This window comes from Silurus aristotelis (genome assembly GCF_946808225.1).
Source record: "Silurus aristotelis genome assembly, chromosome: 20".
NCBI classification, from domain to species: domain Eukaryota; kingdom Metazoa; phylum Chordata; class Actinopteri; order Siluriformes; family Siluridae; genus Silurus; species Silurus aristotelis.
Window position 1 is genome coordinate 22,738,543 of NC_139593.1, and position 9,845 is coordinate 22,748,387.

General features: G+C 39.6%; 1 protein-coding gene and 2 pseudogenes across 5 annotated transcripts in view; 2 read left to right on the forward strand and 1 right to left on the reverse strand.

Moving 5' to 3' along the window:
- The window catches only part of elfn1b (extracellular leucine-rich repeat and fibronectin type III domain containing 1b), a 42,986-nt gene that overhangs the window by 26,981 nt on the left and 6,160 nt on the right, over positions 1–9,845 (reverse strand). The window contains exon 2 of one of the 3 annotated variants that reach the window (XM_083521871.1): positions 2,864–2,930. The exons of the other annotated variants lie outside the window; for them this stretch is intronic. The gene's annotated coding sequence lies outside the window, so the exon portion shown is untranslated. The remainder of the gene's footprint in view (positions 1–2,863; positions 2,931–9,845) is intronic. 3 annotated transcript variants of the gene reach the window in all.
- Positions 1,250–5,418, forward strand: LOC310715449 (UDP-glucuronosyltransferase 2C1 pseudogene; annotated as a pseudogene). Its single transcript, XR_014538243.1, has 2 exons — positions 1,250–1,400; positions 2,574–5,418. The product of XR_014538243.1 is annotated as a UDP-glucuronosyltransferase 2C1 pseudogene (transcript).
- On the forward strand, positions 6,504–7,651 carry LOC310715452 (UDP-glucuronosyltransferase 2A3 pseudogene; annotated as a pseudogene). The gene has a single exon. The product of its transcript is annotated as a UDP-glucuronosyltransferase 2A3 pseudogene (transcript).

Consider the following 9,845-nt stretch of genomic DNA (forward strand, 5'->3'; position numbering starts at 1 on the left):
AACTTTACAGATTTTACAGACACATTTGTGGTTTCTTATAGATTCAGGAGCATGAAGGGAAGAACAGCCTTTGTAGTCCATTTGATCAAATTTTCTGTCCTTCACTCAACTGACGTAAGATCGTTAAATTGTCTTTGTGTTAATTACATCATATGCAAGAGAGAAAAAAGAGGGAGAAAGAGACAGAGACAGAGAGTCAAACGAAAATGTATCAGTCACCAGAGTGTCACTGTAGTTTTAAGGGTGAATTAATAATGAATAAAAATGATGAATGAGTCATGAATTCAAATAATGTATATTAATATAGTTTCACTCCAAATCTCTTATTACTGGACTGCAGACAGAAGTGAAAAGTGTGTGTGTGTGTGTGTGTGTGTGTGTGTGTGTGTGTGTGTGTGTGTGTGTGTGTGTGTGTGTGTGTGTGTGTGTGTGTGTGTGTAAAAGCCTAATGGAAAAGAAAAACATTTCCTTTCAATCAAACACTGAATTGAAGCTCAGCAGGAGAAAGGAGATGAAGTGATAGAAGGAATGTAGCAGCTGATCCTTTACAGAAATAATCACATGATCAAAAGAGGATCTGGAAATAAATGATTCATGTTTAAATATAATTTTTTTTTTATAATAAATAAATTAATAAAAAATAAAATTATATGTAGAAATAAATAATAAATTAAATAAATAAAAAATAAGTGATATAAATGATTTGTAAAAATGTTATAATAATAATTTATCAGGGCAGAAGGTTTCACTCTGTGCTCAGTGTTCCTGGAACAGATTCTGGATCTTCTGTGGCCCTGACCAGGATCAGGGGTTAAAGGGCTTTACGGCTTAAATGTGTTTATCAGAGAGGGTTCCATGTACCGCCAAGAAACATTCAGTGAATCTGAAGATCACTGAACAATAAGAACGTTATCAGAGCGTTGAGGAGAAGCTGTAATCAGAAGAGCTGCTCGTTTCTCTGGAAAATCACTTCAAGGTTCTAATGAGAATTACAAAGATTTCATTCTGATAAACAATCACAAGTCCTGGATTTCCACTGCAGGATGTTTTAAACTCATGAATTAGTCTTTTTACATTCCAAAGAATTAAGATGAACTCATACCGCTGACTGAGATTTTCTTTGTGAGTAATGAACTGATAGTAATCAGAGTGCCTGGCTAATGTTTTCCCCTACACTGTCCAATTATTAACAAGATCAGATAAAAACAAGTGGAAATATGTGTGAAGAACACTGTAGAGAATTCAGAAGTTTCTGCCACTCGTACTGTTCCTCCTCACCATATGATCCCTATCTCACACGCTAGCTACAGTCATTCATTAACCTGGGCTTGAAGTAAATGCTCTTTGCTCTCATACACACACTTAAATGACGTTCTGTGGCAGGTTGGATCACATCTAAGGTACGTCTGCGTTGTGATTTGATTAAGGAATGACATTTTCCACTAAAATGAATCTCACTAATTTTCACCCGATGTTATGTACAGTAATATACAGTGTATTACATCCTGAGTCAGCGTTTCCCGCTTCACCTTTTCCACATTTTGTAGTCGTACCTCTTTAACTTCAGTAGGACTTTATTAGGATTTGTACCATTTTATTTATACAGTGTGTGAACAACAGGAAACTGTAACTGTCAATGTATTTACTCTCAGTCCATTTTAATAGGAACACCTGTACTTTCTTACAATTATCTAATCAGCGTGCTAATAAAGATTGTGAAGATACAGGTCAAGAGCTTCAGTTCAAGTTCACGTCAAACATCAGCATGAAGAAAAGTATGATCTCTGTGACTTTTAGCACAGCGGGGTTGCTCTGAAAAGCTAATCAGATGATCAATAGTTCAAACCCCTAAACCACCAAGCTGCCACTGTATGGGCCCTTAATCAAGGCCCATAATCTGCTCCAGGATCACTGCATCAAGGCTGATCTACTGAAAATGTAAAGAATATTCCACTGTGCTATAATGTTTGCAGTACTTAATAAAAGCTTCTTCTGATGATAAAATATTATCTGGCACTAGAAGTGTGTCAGACTCTTCCATGTGGGAGTCAGATGGTACCCTCTTTGACTCCAGAATCCAGTGTTCAGAGATCCAGAGTTCTTTCTAAGGAAGCAGCTCAGACTCTGTTACTGAGACAAAAATGTCAAGACTTTGATGAGGTCTCAGCATGCTGGAATATACACCTAAAGCACATGCACTGCAGATGGCATTTTAACAACCAAGTGTTGACTGAATTCACAGTATTCCCTTTTTCCCGTGATGTAACACTCTAGAGAATGGAATAACCTTAAACAAACTGTCATTCAAAGATTTTAGAGAGCAAAGGCATAAACTTGCAGAACCGCATCCAAAGATCTCTCCAAACTCTACAGCTGTGGCCAAGTGCCCAGTCCATAATAATGAAAAGCATTAAACAACCTAATACATTGTCCTGAGCATTTTGGGGTTCTACCAAAACCACCAGGCAAGAATTTAAATTTTAACCAGAAAACGTGGTTTTTTTTTTGTTGCATGGGGTGAAACTTAGACTTGCATTTCTCAGTGTACTTATCCCCAATTTTCTGTACTGTAGGTGCTGCAATGAACGGAAAAAAAATACACAACTCTGGCCTGGTCTTGCTCACCATGCTGGTAGCCTCAGTCTATACTGGGAACATTCTGGTCTTCCCTGTGGATGGCAGCCACTGGGTCAATATGAACATACTGATCGAGGCTCTTCATGCCAAAGGTCACAATGTTACAGTCATACGACCTTCTGACAGCTGGTACATAGAAGCAACGTCACCATGTTACACATCCATCACTTTGCCAGCCACAGGAAACTTTGATCAAGAATTCATTCAGAATCTTATAAGCACAAACCTTGAAATTGTGAGGGAGGGCTCCGTATGGTCTCGTCTGAAAGTCGAGAAGGAGATTTGGGAAAAATCTGTGGAAATGATTGAAAAGGAGAAAAAAATTATCTTCAGCATCATTGAAGACCAGGAGCTAATGCAGTCCTTAAGAGACACCAAATATGATGTGTTTCTCACAGACCCTGTGTTAATGAGTGGTGCTTTTTTGAGTAAATATCTAAACCTGCCCCTTGTTTTTAACGCTCGGTGGACGATACAAGGTGAGGGACACTTCGCAATCGCTCCCTCACCTCTTTCATATGTACCAGTGCCAATGTTAGAGCTGCCAGACCACATGAGCTTTTTTGAGAGAGTGGTAAATGTGCTCATGTACATTGTAACTGAGTTACAGATCAACTATTTTATGGCTTCAAGATACAATGAAGTGTGTCATCAACTCTTTGGTCCAGAGATAAACTACTTTGAATTAATCCAAGGAGCAGATCTGTGGCTGTTCAGAGTTGATTTTACGTTTGAATTTCCACGCCCTACGATGCCAAATGTTGTCTACATGGGTGGTTTCCACTGCAAGCCTTCCAAACCTCTTCCACAACATCTTGAGGACTTTGTGCAGAGCTCTGGTGAACATGGGGTCATTGTCATGTCTCTGGGAACTTTAGTTGGTCAACTTCCTCATGATGTAGCCAATTCAGTAGCTGAGGCTTTTGCAGAGCTTCCTCAAAAGGTTATATGGAGGTATAAAGGGGAAAGACCTTCTACAGTTGGAAACAATACTTTAATAATGGACTGGATTCCCCAAAACGATCTGCTCGGTCACCCTAAGACCAGGGCATTTGTAGCTCATGGGGGAACCAATGGACTTCAGGAAGCCATCTATCACGGCGTTCCTATAATTGGTTTTGGACTCGTCTGGGATCAGCCTGACAATCTCGCAAAAATGAGGGTGAAGGGAGTCGCCAAGAACGTCAACTTTGCAACTATGGATAAAGATTCCTTCCTTTTAACGGTGAAAGAAGTTCTTCAGAACGCTTCATATCGGGAAAATATGCAGAGACTCTCCAGACTCCACAGAGACGTGCTGATAAAACCTTTAGATAATGCTGTCTTCTGGATTGAGTACATCATGAGGCACGGTGGTGCTGCTCATCTACGAACAGAATCTTATAAAATGCCCTGGTACTCGTACCACTCTGTAGATGTTTTACTCTTCCTGCTGTCTGTTCTTTCTGTTATTGCCTTCACTACAGTTGCAATCATCAGACATGTCTGTTGTAGGCTGAGGAGCAAGAAAAAATCCACCAAATAAGTAGAAACTTTATTTAAACTTATCAGAGAACCCACCTTAATCATAATGCTAGCAAGAATAGAATAGAATAGAATAGAATAGAATAGAATAGAATAGAATAGAGTGGCAGATAGATTTATTCCCTTTTTCTGTAAACTCCACTCTTCTGGAAAGGCTTTCTGCTGGAGTTTGAGGTGTGGCTGAGGGAATAATTTTACATTCAGGCACAAAAGGATTAGTGAGACCAAACACTGCTGTTGAGAAGTCAATAAGGCTCCAGTTCCAGTTCATCCCAAAGGTTAAGGAGGTCAGGGCTCTGTGCAGGACACTAGTGTTGTTCCACTCCACCTGCCACACCAACCACCATGTCTTCATGGTTTTATACTTGGATATTCAGACTTGGTTTCTGGACATGCTTAAGTGAATTCTCTAAACTCTAAAATGAGATGATTAAAATCACCAGCGTGCAGGTCAGCTCTCCGGATTTTGCAGCTTTTATCTTGAGTATAAGCATCAGAAACAGGGTTTTATACAACGTCTAGACCGCTGAATTTAATGACAGCTTGGGTGGGATTATCATGTGCATGCGGCTGTTTAACCATAACAGGGGCTTATCTTAGTTAAGCACAATCCTGACCTTGGACTTGAGAATGGTTTTCTTGCACACAAGGGTATAATATACCCAGAGTAATTCATTAATCGGGATCTGCATTAAATCGCTCTTTGCTCTTTGCTCTGCACACACACCAGTATGAATTCTTTCAATTTATGGGATTACGTCTTTGGTATGTGTAAAATCGTATTAATTTGACAGGTGAATAACGTATTTACTTAGTAATAGAACGAATTTGTTTAATGTTCTCTGTTATAAAGTTGTGTTTACAGGATTCGCATTTGTAATAAATTAAAAATAAAGTAACTGAGGGAAAACTCATTTCCTAAAATTATTATTAGAAATTTCAACCCAAACTTTTGTTATGTTGTGCTTGTTTAGGTTTATAATTATTTTTATTCTGCAGTAAAGTGCAATTTTAATTAATGGCATTCAGAAAATTTTTTATCCCTGTTGTGATTGGATTTCATTACATAAATTCTTATTTTTTGTAATGAAATTATCCATATTGCGTCATATACAATATATTTCAATAAATTTCTGTTTGTGGATCTGCATTCTGAAATTCTACATATGTATTACTATCCTTACTGAAAACCTTATTATGGAGGAATTCCCCCAAATGTTGATCTTTTTAAAAATAAAGAAATAATTTTCTGATTCATTATTTGGTAATGTTTTTGAGAGACTCTTTACAGCGGAATAAATAAAAATTTATTTTAAAATGAATACTTGAACAGACATCAGTAAATATTACACATGATGTTTTTTGGTTTCAAATATTTCCCCTGTCCACCTGTAGGTTCTCACATTGAAGTATCGCCACTTCCTGATATTACTGACCATTGGTTTTGATAGGATTGCTTAAGATTTGTCGGAGTAGATGGACAGTGTTGTTGTTGTTGTTGTTGTTGTTGTTGTTGTTGTTGTTAAACAGTAATAATGACAAAGTCTTGCCACAGATCCCATCTCAGTCTGAGGACTGGCCTGATCCATCTCACTCATCTCACAAGCATGAGCAGTTGTCCAGTTTGTGCTGATGAAATGCATCCTCATTACTTGGCACTCCCACCACCATGCTTTACTGTCGAGATTCTGGTTTCTCAGGGTTGAGTTTCCACCAGATGTAGTTCTGTTTGCCAAGGCCAAAAAGTTCAGTTGAGGTCTCAATAGTTCAGAGAATTGTCTTCCAGATGTTTGTTCCCTCATGCTTTTTGAAAAACCCAAAGCTTTGCATGGATGTTTTTTCAGTAATGGTGTTCTTCTCAGTATATGTGATCAGGACGTGGCTGTTTTATGAATAGCTTCTGCTATCTGAGCCGTGGATATAAAGTTCCTTCAAAATTTCACTTGGGCTCCTGGTTGAGTTTTTGAAAAATATCCTTCTACTGTACGGTGCTGTGGTATATTATTAATACTGATAGACTCTATTCAATATACTCATTCCTAATTTTCTGTTCTGTAGGTGCTGCAATGAACGGAAAGAAAATACACAACTCTGGCCTGGTTTTGCTCACCATGCTGGTAGCCTCAGTCTATACTGGGAACATTCTGGTCTTCCCTGTGGATGGCAGCCACTGGGTCAATATGAAAATACTGATCGAGGCTCTTCATGCCAAAGGTCACAATGTTACAGTCATACGACCCTCTGACAGCTGGTACATAGAAGCAACGTCGCCATGTTACACCTCCATCACTTTTGGAAGCTCAAAGCTTTTTGATCAAGAATTTATTGGAAATGCTGTGAGGAAGTACTTAGACATTATAAGGGAGGGTTCCATATGGGCTCGTCTGAAACTGGAGAAGGAGATGTGGGACAAAACAGTGGAAATGGTGGAGAAAGAAAAAACATATGTGATCAGTTTAATTCAAGACCAGTAGTTAATGCAGTCCTTAAGAGACACCAAGTATGATGTGTTTTTTACTGATCCTGCCTTCATGAGTGGTATCATTTTAGGACATTTTCTCAACCTGCCTGTTGTCTTTAATGTTCGCTGGTGCCTCCATCATGAGGGACACTTCGCAATCGTTCCCTCACCTCTTTCATATGTACCAGTGCCAATGTTAGAGCTGCCAGACCACATGAGCTTTTTTGAGAGAGTGGTAAATGTGCTCATGTACATTGTAACTGAGTTACAGATCAACTATTTTATAGCTTCAGGTTACAATGAAGTGTGTCATCAACTCTTTGGTCCAGAGATAAACTACTTTGAATTAATCCAAGGAGCAGATCTGTGGCTGTTCAGAGTTGATTTTACGTTTGAATTTCCACGCCCTACGATGCCAAATGTTGTCTACATGGGTGGTTTCCACTGCAAGCCTTCCAAACCTCTTTCACAACATCTTGAGGACTTTGTGCAGAGCTCTGGTGAACATGGGGTCATTGTCATGTCTCTGGGAACTTTAGTTGGTCAACTTCCTCATGATGTAGCCAATTCAGTAGCTGAGGCTTTTGCAGAGCTTCCTCAAAAGGTTATATGGAGGTATAAAGGGGAAAGACCTTCTACAGTTGGAAACAATACTTTAATAATGGACTGGATTCCCCAAAACGATCTGCTCGGTCACCCTAAGACCAGGGCATTTGTAGCTCATGGGGGAACCAATGGACTTCAGGAAGCCATCTATCACGGCGTTCCTATAATTGGTTTTGGACTCGTCTGGGATCAGCCTGACAATCTCGCAAAAATGAGGGTGAAGGGAGTCGCCAAGAACGTCAACTTTGCAACTATGGATAAAGATTCCTTCATTTTAACGGTGAAAGAAGTTCTTTAGAACGCTTCATATCGGGAAAATATGCAGAGACTCTCCAGACTCCACAGAGACGTGCTGATAAAACCTTTAGATAATGCTGTCTTCTGGATTGAGTACATCATGAGGCACGGTGGTGCTGCTCATCTACGAACAGAATCTTATAAAATGCCCTGGTACTCGTACCACTCTGTAGATGTTTTACTCTTCCTGCTGTCTGTTCTTTCTGTTATTGCCTTCACTACAGTTGCAATCATCAGACATGTCTGTTGTAGGCTGAGGAGCAAGAAAAAATCCACCAAATAAGTAGAAACTTTACTCTTGATTATTTAAAGAGTTTAAAGTGTTTTTTAAAGAGTTTTTTCTTTCTAGTTTGATCACAACATGTCCACAAATGTTTTTCTGTTATCCACTTGGGGAACATCACATGAGACGTTTCTTCAGGGCTGATTTGTATTTATTTTTGTACAAAATGTGATGAATAGAGTGATAGGTGATTAAGTGTATCAGATGAGCGTTGGATCAGTTTCTCAGTTTCTTCTGGACTCTTTTTCTTTACGGCACAGTGTGTCGGATTCACACCCTGACTTTATTATAATAAATCAACAAATCAAAAGTTTTTGAAAGCGTCATATAAAATCTCACACACCACACACACATTACACTGGAAACTGGACTGCACCACATACACAACTGTAGAAACTGGAATTTTTTTTTATCATTTTTAATAAATCAGCTTTTATATAGCCAGTGAACAGCTTTTGTGTGTGTGCGTGTGTGCGTGTGTGTGTGTGTGTGTGTGTGTGTGTGTGTGTGTGTGTGTGTGTGTGTGTTCTACAGACGTGGGGTGGGTTTTGAAAGACAGAAGCAGGTTAGAGAGCGTGAAGGAAATGCAGAGTGGCAGATCTGTAATAGGTTCCCAAAGCCCAAATCAGATTAGCTGTGCTCTTAGGGACAACACTCTTTCTAGCATCCGTGCTGAACACATGCAGTTGATATTTTTTACAACACCTTACTTCCCTGTGAGTCATTTCCTTGACTTTCTTTCCCCAGGCAGAGTTCTGATGTTTCATTATATTCACCACTGAGCAGGAACTCTGCACATCCATACCCCTTGCTAATACTAATGCTAATGCTAAACATTCCACTCATTCTAGGTAAAGTGCACTGAGCCTCGTTTATCAAAATTGATCTGTAAATCCTCACAGTGGATCAGGGAAAGATGCCAGCATTGTACATTTAACTGCTGTTTGTGTACATTTATATAAAACTCTACGACCTTCAGTGGATGACTGAAAAGATGGCAAGTGTTTAAATACGTCTTTAATACAACTTTTCCAGAAATGTAAAGGTGCAAATGGAAATTTCCTCGTTGTAATTATTGTCCCACGCCTTCATTCACAGCTCAGAAAATAGCACCTGATCCAGCACTTCCTGTTTATAAGACTAAAAGAAGAGGAAGTGTGCAGACAGGCCACCAAGTGGGTTTTATGTGTCATGTTGTGATGTTGCAGTACTGTGGGTTTATTGTGTGCAGTGTTTAATGGGTCACATAAATGAGGGCATAAAATCATAATGTGATCATGGCATTGAGTTTATTTCCATCATGGATTAGCGCTTTGGGAGACTGTAATGGTATGGACCGGTGGTCACGCATAACCGCTGCGTGAAACACGGATCTCATGGGCTGAAAAAATGAACAAGGTGTAAACTGACCTGAATTCAGCCGTTTAACATCACAACTATTTTCAAGCCTCGAATTCCCTCTGTGTCATTCCCTCACTTCCTACCGCTCAGTCTGATGAACAACCAGGGTTAAATCTGGGCTAAAAACTCGGACACCAAAAAAAAACCCACCAATGATATATCTGTGTATGTGTGTGTGTGTGTGTGTGTGTGTGTGTGTGTGTGTGTGTGTGTGTGTGTGTGTGTGTGTGTGTAGGTGTGTGTGTGTGTGTGTGTGTGTGGAGAGTATGTAAAGAGTTGTGTAGCCCAGAGTCAGTGTTCCTTCTGTACTGGATGTACTCACTATTACTACAAACTGTTTCACTGTCAGGTTTTATACCATGCATAAGGAATCACACACACACACACACACACACACACACACACACACACACACACACACACACACACAGAGAAATGTCCTTCATCTGCCCGATGTGCTTTTGAGGTGAATTGAAACTGATCTGGTGGGAGAGCTGCAGGTGCAGGTGTAAACAAAGCAAATTAAATGTAATAACACAAACAGAACAAACGTGTGTGTGTGTGTGTGTGTGTGTGTGTGTGTGTGTGTGTGTGTGTGTGTGTGTGTGTGTGTGTGTAAGAGAGAGAGAGAGATGA